This window comes from Microplitis demolitor, chromosome 6 (assembly GCF_026212275.2).
Source record: "Microplitis demolitor isolate Queensland-Clemson2020A chromosome 6, iyMicDemo2.1a, whole genome shotgun sequence".
In the NCBI taxonomy this organism is placed as follows: Eukaryota; Metazoa; Arthropoda; class Insecta; order Hymenoptera; family Braconidae; genus Microplitis; species Microplitis demolitor.
The window spans coordinates 19,281,039-19,290,519 of NC_068550.1; the positions used below are offsets into that span (position 1 = coordinate 19,281,039).

The window sequence follows — 9,481 nt, forward strand, 5'->3', positions numbered from 1 at the left end:
TCACCATCTTTCGGGTCCCAACGTGTACGCTCTAGGTACGCCCTTTCTCAATGAGAATAGAACGTCCTGAGAATGCGGGATTACATCGTAACGTAACCCATCTTCTCTCAATTGTCTTGAGACAATCTATACTTTCATTACGCCTTTAGGTTTGGTTTATATAAATATATCCCAATGACTCGCGTACATGTTAGACTCCTTGGTCCGTGTTTCAAGACGGGTCCTGTAAGTACCCAAAGCAGTAGCATCGCTAACCGGTAAATAAGCCAGTTAAAGACATTACACAGCTAACAGCAGACTTTTCCCAGCGACGGCATTAAATCCGCACTACCAGAAGAAAAATCACGCTTGCGGTAAGCCTAACGCAAATGATTGCGGCTCAATACCATATGTATACTGTCAGACAGTTTATCAGGACACCAAAGGTCTTCAGTATAACAAAATACTAAAGGCTACCAATTGGACCATAGATAAACATCCAACAGGTTGCGACGTTCTACTAGAGGAGAAGTGCACGCCGACGAATTTAGCAAAATAATACAAGCAAGTATAATCTAGTGACCACAAGGATTCTATTATCACATCATAGCCTGCATTAATACTAAAAACGTTGACGATGAATCTCCCCATTCGATCTTTTGGGTTTCACAGGTTTACCCCTGAACGGTTTCACGTACTCTTGAACTCTCTCTTCAAAGTTCTTTTCAACTTTCCCTCACGGTACTTGTTCGCTATCGGTCTCGTAACAATATTTAGCCTTAGATGGAGTTTACCACCCACTTAGAGCTGCACTCTCAAGCAACCCGACTCTAAGGAGAGAATCACCCGAAATAATTCCCAGTCACTACGGGCCTGGCACCCTCTATGGGTAAATGGCCCCATTCAAGATGGACTTGGACATGATAATAAATCCCGGGTTGAATGATTCCTCCTAAACACTACATCTCCCAATGGCATAACCATAGGATTTAGTGCTGGGCTAATTCCTGTTCACTCGCCGTTACTAAGGAAATCCTTGTTAGTTTCTTTTCCTCCGCTTATTAATATGCTTAAATTCAGCGGGTAGTCTCACTTAATCTGAGGTCGTCAATTTGAATTAGAAAAAATCAGTGAAAAACAGTATCAACTGATAACGGTCTATATAATTTTATAATTCGTAGACTCGAAATTCAGTTGGACAGTGTTATAATGATATTTCACTGATTCAAGTATAATAATATTTTCAAACGACATCATCCCATTTATATTCAAATACTGATGATAAACGTTCATTGTTTACTTCATCGCTAGTACAAATTAATGTAAGCAGTTTTTATATAATAAACGACCCTCAGCCAAGTGTGGTCCGGGAATTGGATCCGTGGACCGCAATGTGCGTTCGAAGTGTCGATGTTCATGTGTCCTGCAGTTCACAAGTTGACGCGCAATTAGCTGCGTTCTTCATCGATTTACGAGCCAAGTGATCCACCGTTCAGGATAATCATTTTTTTTAGAAAATATTTATATTTTCTCTTCTTTGCTTGTTAACGTAATTTTTATAAATTGACAAAATGTCTCTTACATTAGAAACATATTATATCCTATTCTAATGTAAAATTGCCATCTATACATTAGATGTATATGGCAACGAAACTTTGTAAATATAATTCAGTCATGGCGTATATTCATTTAAAAACCTTATCTACACAACATGCACGAGACATTTAGAGTATAGATTAATATAGGTTACCATGACCATTTGATACAAATATAATCAAACACAAAGTTTCTAAAGATACTTTTTTCATTTAAGTATTCCTTCCATTTATTTTTTACATTACGTGCGTTAACACATTTGAAAGTAATATTTATAATGTATATATATTACAGATACAAATTTTGTATTGTATATTATACGTTAATGATCCTTCCGCAGGTTCACCTACGGAAACCTTGTTACGACTTTTACTTCCTCTAAATAATCAAGTTTGGTCATCTTTCCAACAACATCGGCAATGCCGAAACATTGCCGCGCATCAGTCCGAAGACCTCACTAAATCATTCAATCGGTAGTAGCGACGGGCGGTGTGTACAAAGGGCAGGGACGTAATCAACACGAGCTTATGACTCGTGCTTACTGGGAATTCCTCGTTCATGGGGAATAATTGCAAGCCCCAATCCCTAGCACGAAAGAGGTTCAGCGGGTTACCCGGGCCTTTCGGCCAGGGAAGACACGTTGATTCTTTCAGTGTAGCGCGCGTGCGGCCCAGAACATCTAAGGGCATCACAGACCTGTTATTGCTCAATCTCGTGCGGCTAGAAGCCGCCTGTCCCTCTAAGAAGATATTTATTTACGTTGGTAGTAAAAATCACTTGATCCGAAAATCAAGTAAATCTTTCAAGATACCAAAAACGCCTATTTAGCAGGCTAGAGTCTCGTTCGTTATCGGAATTAACCAGACAAATCGCTCCACCAACTAAGAACGGCCATGCACCACCACCCACCGAATCAAGAAAGAGCTATCAATCTGTCAATCCTTCCGGTGTCCGGGCCTGGTGAGGTTTCCCGTGTTGAGTCAAATTAAGCCGCAGGCTCCACTCCTGGTGGTGCCCTTCCGTCAATTCCTTTAAGTTTCAGCTTTGCAACCATACTTCCCCCGGAACCCAAAAGCTTTGGTTTCCCGGAAGCTGCCCGCCGAGTCATCGGAGGAACATCGGCGGATCGCTAGCTGGCATCGTTTATGGTTAGAACTAGGGCGGTATCTGATCGCCTTCGAACCTCTAACTTTCGTTCTTGATTAATGAAAACATTTTTGGCAAATGCTTTCGCTTCTGTTCGTCTTGCGACGATCCAAGAATTTCACCTCTAACGTCGCAATACGAATGCCCCCATCTGTCCCTATTAATCATTACCTCGGTATTCCGAAAACCAACAAAATAGAACCGAGGTCCTATTCTATTATTCCATGCACACAGTATTCAGGCAAAATAAGCCTGCTTTAAGCACTCTAATTTGTTCAAAGTAAACGTACCGGCCTACCTCGACACTCAATTAAGAGCACCGCGATAGGATTAAATTGGACCGCCAAGTTTGACCTTAGCTAAATCCACCGGTAGGACGTTCCATAACATGTCAGTTAACACCGCGAGCGATGAACCAACAGTATGAAACACAGATTCAACTACGAGCTTTTTAACCGCAACAACTTTAATATACGCTATTGGAGCTGGAATTACCGCGGCTGCTGGCACCAGACTTGCCCTCCAATGGATCCTCATTAAAGGATTTAAAGTGTATTCATTCCGATTACGGGGCCTCGGATGAGTCCCGTATCGTTATTTTTCGTCACTACCTCCCCGTGCCGGGAGTGGGTAATTTGCGCGCCTGCTGCCTTCCTTGGATGTGGTAGCCGTTTCTCAGGCTCCCTCTCCGGAATCGAACCCTGATTCCCCGTTACCCGTTACAACCATGGTAGGCGCAGAACCTACCATCGACAGTTGATAAGGCAGACATTTGAAAGATTCGTCGTCGGTACTAGACCATACGATCAGCAGAAAGTTATTCAGAGTCACCAAAAGTAACGATGGACAAGCCACCGATTGGTTTTGATCTAATAAAAGCGTTCCTTCCATCTCTGGTCGGAACTCTGGTTTGCATGTATTAGCTCTAGAATTACCACAGTTATCCAAGTAAATGTGGGTACGATCTAAGGAACCATAACTGATTTAATGAGCCATTCGCGGTTTCACCTTAATACGGCATGTACTGAGACATGCATGGCTTAATCTTTGAGACAAGCATATGACTACTGGCAGGATCAACCAGGGAGCTTCGTTATATGTTTTAGTTTTTAAAACACCAGAATAACTCCTCTTTCACTTTATACATACACGATAGTATTTTAAAAATCCTATCTGTTGTTAAAGTGGTGCTGTTTTTATAAGCATTTGCTTATTACAACACTTCAAAATTTTTGAAATTACATTATTTATTCACAATATTGAATAATAATTTTATTTTTCAAACATCCTCTCGTTGTTGCAAATTTTACTCTCGCTAGATATATTATTATCAAAGCGACTTGGTTTATTGTATACACGTAAACGTGATATTTTATTCTTGCTCGGAAACAAGTAAGTCGATACTCAGTTTTTTATTTGTACACTAAATTTTAGTTATACATACTAATATATAAACGCCGTAGCGATTTACCACATAAAGAGTCATTCAGTCATAGACATCGACCCGTGGTACTGATGCGTTGATATTGTATATCTCGCCGTAGCCAGTATCCGCCAGTGCTTACTTGAACCGCTTCAACTGACCACTCTTTCATACTAGTACGAGCCGGCGATTAAAAGAGTTACAGTTGCGCGCTTACTGCCAGCCGTGTCAGCGGCGGCGGATACAACGGTAGCTCTCTGTATCTAAATTACCTGTTGCCACTTAGACAATTTTTTCAATATAAAATTATTTAGTTTATTATTTTTTTAATTAAAAATACAATAGTATAAAAACAGTTTAATATATTATAATAATAATAAAAAATATTATCGCTTATATAAAAAAAAACTGATTTTATCATTTATTTTATAAAAATTATAAATAAATAAATTTAATCAATTATTTTTCTTTAAAATTTTATTTCAAGTATTGTATATATTTAATATATTGATTTCTATTTATTTAAATGTATATACATTGTATTATTATTATTATTATTATTATTATTATTATTATTATTATTATTATTATTATTATTATTATTATAATTATTATTATTTGATATAGTTTTATTGTTTTAATAAAAAATTTTATTTATTTATTTTTTTTTTTAAATTGAACATAAAATAATTTTAAAATATATAATAATAATAATAATAATAATAATAATAATAATAATAATAATAATAATGAAAAATATTATTAATTTTATAAAATAACCAATTCTTATCATATATTCTCTAGAAATCATACATGAAAAAATATTTAATTTATTATTTTTTCAAATATTTTTATTTTAAATATCGTATACATTTGATATATTTATAGTATTACATTTATACAATTTTACATATAAATCATCACAAAACATCGTTTGAAAAATATTAATACAAATTATATTATATTATATTTATGTCTATACTTTCTTTAAATATTTTTATATTTCAATTGACTTTATATTCAATTTCACAATCTGACAAAAAAACTTAATTGATACAAGAAAAGAAAATAATAATATTTTTTCAATATAAGTAATAATATCGTGACTATCTAGATTCATTCTCATATTATTATACTAAAGGTATATATATTTCTTAAATAACGAGATATTCTCAATTTTTCTTAATTATACTTGCATAAAAATTAATTGATTAATATAATTATTGCTATTTCATTATTATTATTATTATTATTATTATTATTATTATTATTATTATTATTATTATTATTGGTTTTTTTTTTTTTTTTTTTCGAAATAAAGTACCTTGATCTGATCATATGTACACGTACATTTTTAAATTTAATAGTCATCGTGCAAATTTACTTTAAAATTCCATATTATTTGATTCTTACACTCAACATTCAACTTATCGTGTAAAGTTTTTATTATACTACTATGGCAGCTACAACACACATTAATCCACAGCGTTTTCAACATCAATATTTTATGTTTTAGATAAATATTTTAACATTAATACATAATATATAACAATTATTATTTTTTGATCAAACTCATAAAATTTTTTTTTTTTTTTTTTAATAATTATATAGAATCAAAATACTTTTTTTTCTAAATTTATTGATTAACTTCATATGATAATTAAAATAAACAAAAGATTCTGGAGTAAGTTTTAAAGTAAAGATTTTTAATAAACATTAAATTCAAATCGTATACTATAATCGTATTAAATATATTTAATAAATTTGCCAATAGTATTCGGGCAGTCACGTAGTGACTGTAGGTTGCTCGTAATTTATTAATTAATAATCGTATAAAAAATCAAATTTAACATTATTATTATATTTATTATTTTACATACTCAAAATTTTTATTCATCCAAACTCTGCCATATTCGCTAAAATTTTTTCGATATTCATATCAAATATTCACCAATAAGCGGCAAAATTTAACTGTCTTGTTGAATATTATTAAAAGTTGAATTAATAAAATACAGAATAATTATTCTTCAATCAAGTTTGTATTGCAATTAATATGAATTATAGTAATTAAATATATTATTTTATTGAACAATTGGTAATAAGAATAAAAAAAAAACCCTCAAATAAAATAAAATTTATTATAAAACAGTTAGTTTATTTTTATTTTAAAAATATAAATTCCAACATAATTAACTATAATCGAGACATATATTATAAAGTATATGCTATATAAAAAAGTAATAATGCTCATTATATTTTTTCAATATATTGGATAATATACTTAAAAATATATAATATAAAAATTTTTTTTTTAATTGAGAAAATGAATATTAAACATTTCAGTTTAACTGAGAAAATAAAATGAAGAAATATCTAAAAAGATCCAAATATCCCAATATATATATATATATATACATATATATTAAGTAGATTTTGGAGTCAACATACAACTCTGACTATGAAAAACTGAATTAGACTTTTTTGGATTTAGATTATGATGTAAGCTTGGAATAAACCTTTTAAAATTGAAATTTATTTTTAAATTCAATGATACCTGCATAGAATTTAATATTTGTCAATATATAATATTATATATCATATTCGTTCATTCCAAAAATATTTAATTAAAACGGTAAAAAAAAAATGTTGATTTAATATATAAGTATAATTTTTTTCATGCGGGTCAATTGTTTGTATTTTTTATAAACCAAGTTTGCTGTTTGACAATTTCATAAGTTACAAAATTATTTAAATTTACCTTAAATTATAAATGAAACTATTATTTTTCTCATTTCATATATATTATTAAATTCTTACTGGATTTTTTTCTACAAAGCACTTATAAAACTTATTATAAATAAAACTCATCATACTTTGATATTTATTATTATTATTATTATTATTATTATTTCTTTAAAAATACAAATATTAATAATGACAATTGACATGAAATTTGACTTGGATGCCTTATTAAACATGTTTTATTATAGTCACGAGTCAAAGGCGGGAGTAAACTTACTCTACACTATGCCCGTTATTACTAACGCTTTGCCTCGATGAGCTAGCAATCATTAACCAACATAGTGTAATTTTTTTATCAATACTTTTTTTATTATTATATACAAATTAAACTCATTTCATATCATTTGCTTTATTCTTAATCATCTATTACAATTTATCAATCATTTATTTATTACTCATATTTTTTTTTGTAAACAATATTTATTTTATAAAAATTTTCTTTAATACTAAAACATCATTTCACATTCACAAATTTTTTAATAACTTGATAGAATTAATAACTACAAATAATTTAAAATAATATTTTAGTATTGATCTTTAAACTCCAACAAATTTATATATATTTTATATATGTTTCGTAATAAAAGTGACACTTATTTTAAAATATTTTAATATCTAGAAAACAAAATGACCTCTTCTTATTGAATAGAAGCATCGGAATCTTAATAAATATTCTTTCTTTGCCTTTTTTTTTTACCACTGTAAATTGTGGTAGTATTATTCCTGTTGTTATTTCAATATAAATGATTACATACATTAAATTTTTTTTTTACAATATTTATTCAACAATTTTGCTATACTAATCATTTTTTAAGCATTCCTATTTTTATTTACGAATCAACGGCATGAGTAAATTTATACTGTTCTCTATAGCTCATTACTATCTACGCTTTGCTTCGTTCAATAAACAATTATGAAGCAACATAGTCCAATTTTTTTTTATAAATACTTTCAATCACATGTTATAATTTTCTCACATTTCATTAACTATCTTAAACAATTCTGTAATGTTAATTTAAAAAATTTTAATATGTTTTATATTTTTATTCATTAAATTTTTTAGTAAAATTGAATAAAGAAAAAAATATAAATAATACACACAATATTAAAGCGATATATTTTAATAACGTGACAATAGTAATCTCTTTTCATTATGCATTGAAATTATTTTTTTTTTTTTTTTTTTTAAACCAACAATTTTTTCTTTTTGACAATATCAGAAATTATTAATCAATCGAATTAAAAATGAAACTGTTATTTTTAAAATTATAGATAGTACATTTATATATTTGAATTTTTATAGTTTGCGCATAACTTTAATGACTTGGTAAACTGCGGTAGTACTTGAGCTAAGCTTTTTGAATGCAATTTTATTATAATCAACATTAAAAATGTAAAAAAAAAAATTTTCATCATAGTCTTAATATCAAGAGCCGAAAAAATAAAATTAATTATAATATATATTTACAGTTCTTTTCTTTTTATTATTTATTTTACTTATTTATATCAAAATTTATCTTGAGTTGACTATTGCATGTTTATATTTATTAAAAACATTTTTTAAAAAAAATTTTTTTTCTTTTAACATTATATAAGCACCTTCGATTATTTAACGTTTGTTTATATACTGTTATTTATGTGTAAATATATAATCCTGTCATTTATTTCGATAATTTATAGAACCATTAAAATCTTCTTTAATTAAAATTAACTATTAATTAAAAAATACAAATTTTCAAATGATTTAGTAAACTGTGCAGTAGTACTTGAGAATGAATTTAACTACACTTAATAACTATAACTAAATTATGCCCTTCTTTTATAACTATAAATTCATTAAACTTTTTTCAAATGAACAATCCACATTTTTATTTTCTTTTTAAAATTTTTATTTATATTTTTTATTGATCACTGTTATATTTTAATTGATTTTTCATTATTATTATTTTTTCAATTTTAATTAACTTTCATTCAAATTCATTTTATCATTATTCAAATATTTGTATTACATTGAAAATAATTTAATCTTTCTCTCTCTTTCTTTTTTTTTTTCTTTATTTACCCAAATTTCTCATATATGTTAATTTTGCATTAAAAGAACCTAAAGTCTTTTAAAACTCCAAAGCTTTAATTTTTTATCATTAACTTTATGTTCTTATATCCGTTAATTTTAATACTTTCAATATTAAAATACTTTTAATATTACTTTTTAAAAAGCATAAAATTTTTATTTTTTATTATTGTTTCAATATTATTTTTATAAAAATACAAATACTAATCGTTATAAATAGACGTGAAACTCAATTATGACTGGTTCACTGATTTTCTTACATTTGATGCTTTATTACACATCTTCAAGTCTCACGAGTAAACGGCGGGAGTAGACCTACTGTACAAGATGCCCAACATTACTGACGCTTTGCCTCAACCAAGCAATATTTATAAACCAACATAGTTTAAGTCTTTATAATTAACTTTAGATTATTTTTATTACTATAAATTACAATACACAAATCAATAATTTATTTTTTATGT

General features: G+C 28.7%; 2 non-coding genes across 2 annotated transcripts; both read right to left on the reverse strand.

Annotated features, from left to right (window-relative positions):
* Nucleotides 1-1,324: 1,324 nt before the first annotated feature.
* LOC128668143 (5.8S ribosomal RNA) lies at nt 1,325-1,479 on the reverse strand. The gene has a single exon (XR_008403909.1). It is a non-coding gene; the product is annotated as a 5.8S ribosomal RNA (ribosomal RNA).
* Nucleotides 1,480-1,898: 419 nt separating this feature from the next.
* Nucleotides 1,899-3,808, reverse strand: LOC128668147 (small subunit ribosomal RNA). The gene has a single exon (XR_008403914.1). It is a non-coding gene; the product is annotated as a small subunit ribosomal RNA (ribosomal RNA).
* Between the last annotated feature and the right edge of the window lie 5,673 nt (nt 3,809-9,481).